Source organism: Brassica oleracea, chromosome C5 (assembly GCF_000695525.1).
Source record: "Brassica oleracea var. oleracea cultivar TO1000 chromosome C5, BOL, whole genome shotgun sequence".
Classification (NCBI taxonomy): domain Eukaryota; kingdom Viridiplantae; phylum Streptophyta; class Magnoliopsida; order Brassicales; family Brassicaceae; genus Brassica; species Brassica oleracea.
In genome coordinates this window covers 37,802,262-37,804,768 of record NC_027752.1, presented here as the reverse complement: position 1 = coordinate 37,804,768, position 2,507 = coordinate 37,802,262, and the positions used below count along the sequence as shown (strand labels likewise).

At 34.6% G+C, this 2,507-nt stretch overlaps 1 long non-coding RNA gene across 1 annotated transcript; it reads right to left on the bottom strand.

The window, feature by feature from the left end:
• Positions 1-635: 635 nt before the first annotated feature.
• Positions 636-1,872, bottom strand: LOC106294070. Its single transcript, XR_001260723.1, has 3 exons — positions 1,587-1,872; positions 1,443-1,497; positions 636-690 (listed from the first exon to the last, which is right to left on the bottom strand). It is a non-coding gene; the product is annotated as an uncharacterized LOC106294070 (long non-coding RNA).
• Between the last annotated feature and the right edge of the window lie 635 nt (positions 1,873-2,507).

The window sequence follows — 2,507 nt, the reverse complement described above, 5'->3', positions numbered from 1 at the left end:
ACTTATTTTTAGATTTAATATATATTAAAAACATCCAAAATATATAAGATACTTTAAAGTTGTCTAAAATACTTAAAAATATACATAAATAGTCAAAAGTAAATGTCTAAAATATCTAAAATATATTCAAAACACCAAAATGCTTGAAATATCTATTGATTTTCAATCCAAATATTTAAATCAAACTAATTTATATGTTAATTTTAGGTATTTTGACATATATTATACAAATTTATATGTAATATATTATTTTGATTTATTGATTTTGAGAAATTTTAAGCATATAATGAATATTAAAATTTTAAAAATAATTTAAATGGGTTATCCGAACCCAAACTGAACCCGCAAAGATCCGAACCGAACCCGAATCGAAATTTAGAAATATCCGAATGGGGCTGAAATCTTTAAACCCGAAAACCCGAAACCCGATTAGATCTGAACCGAACCCGAATGGGTACCCGAACGCCCACCCCATATAATCCTTTTTTCAACCGAAATTTGGGATTTTACATAATTTAACGGGAAGGGACACAGGTGATGCATGATAACCAGAGTACATAACTTAGCTGGAAGGCGTAAGCACATTTTACCGGTTAAAATTTGAAACAAAAGGGGTTTAAAGAAGAAGAACTTACTCATTTCCTCATTCAAGTCACTATGAAGCTGAAGATCAAGAAACTCGTATAGCTCCTATGTTTCAAACAATTCAAAAGACCAAATAGTTAAAAGACCCGGATTCGAAGAACCGAACCGAACCCGATCCGAAAAAATAGTACCGAACCCGAACCGAAATTGATTAAATATCCGAACGGGTTCAAAATTTTGGTATCTAAAGAACCGAACCCGATCCGAACCGAAGTATCTCGGGTACCCGAATGTAACCGAAATAAATTTATATACCTAAATATATTACTTATTTTTAGATTTAATATATATTAAAAACATCCAAAATATATAAGATACTTTTAAGTTGTCTAAAATACTTGAAAATATACATAAATAGTTAAAAGTAAATATCTAAAATAGCTAAAATATATTCAAAACACCAAAATACTTGAAATATCTATTGATGTTCTATCCAAATATTCAAATCAAACCAATTTATATGTTAATTTTAGGTATTTTGACATATATTATACAAATTTATATGTAATATATTATTTTGTTTTATAAATTTTGAGAAATTTTAAGCATATAATAAATATTAAAAATAATTTAAATGGGTTATCCGAACCCCAACCGAACCCGCAAAGATCCGAACCGAACCCGAACTGAAATTTTGAAATACCCAAATGGAGCTGAAATCTTTAAACCCGAAAACCCGAGATCCGAATAGATCCGAACCGAACCCGAATGAGTATCCGAACGCCCATCCCTAGTTAAAAGCTAACACAATCACCAACATGCAGCAAATAGTTTTAAAAACAATAAATTTCACTTACTTTCTTCAGCATCATCGATATCAGGAAGAAGATCAATTTCCTCATCAATCTTCTTCTGCATATAAATAAACAATTAACACAACTTCAGCATCAATGTTAGAACATAAATGAACAAATGAAAGAAGATATTAACGAAAGTATAACCTCTTTGAGAAGGATGGATTCAGGAAATGGACCGGTGGCTTCGTCAAGTCTAGCGGAGAAGCTATGGTTGTCATCTTTCTTGCTCTTCTTCTTCTTTGCGGCGGCGATCAAAGGAAGAGGTTTAGATCCTCTGCGGCCGAGAATAGGATTCAAACACGCGCGTGGCGGGTTGATGAACGAATCTCGGCCATATAAACTGGATATAAGAAACACCAGAGACCAAGTGGCGTGTAGGGGTGACTCCACTGGAGAAAGTACGACAGAGGAGAAGCTGGTTTAGCGGAAGAGCAAGGAGTTTTGGGTTTTGATTTAAAAAAAATTTGTGAAATATTTCACTTTTGATCCTTATTGTTTTCTATCATTGCCTAAACCGTCCTTTCTAGTTTCATACTTTTAAACTAGTGTTTTCTATTCAAAACTTTCAAGGACATTGCCCCCCGCTACACGTCGTTGGACTCATCAAACAAATAGTGCTCGACAAGAACACTAAATCTCAAGCTACACTTCGTTGGAAGTCGTAAAGTGTGTGGAGTACTCTTATTGTTGACTTTGTTATGGCTAGTGAGTTAACGATTATTAGTTGAGCCATAAACACTTAGTACATAATAACCATCTCCAACCTCTACAGAACCCATTCCAAAATATACACCACAAGAAAACACTCCTAATTCCAACGGAGCTTCCGACGGACACCAAGGTCGTCGGACATTTGCGACGGAATACTGACAAATTTCCGACCAAATCCAAAAAAATGAAGTCGTCGGAATTCCGTCGGCCATTTCCGACGGAATTCCGACGACATACGGTTCGTCGGAATTTTCCGACGACTTTTCGACGACATTCCGATAAAAAATGTAACCGTTGTAGTCGTCGGAAGTTTGTCGGTATATTCCGACGAAATTCCGACGACATTCCGATTAA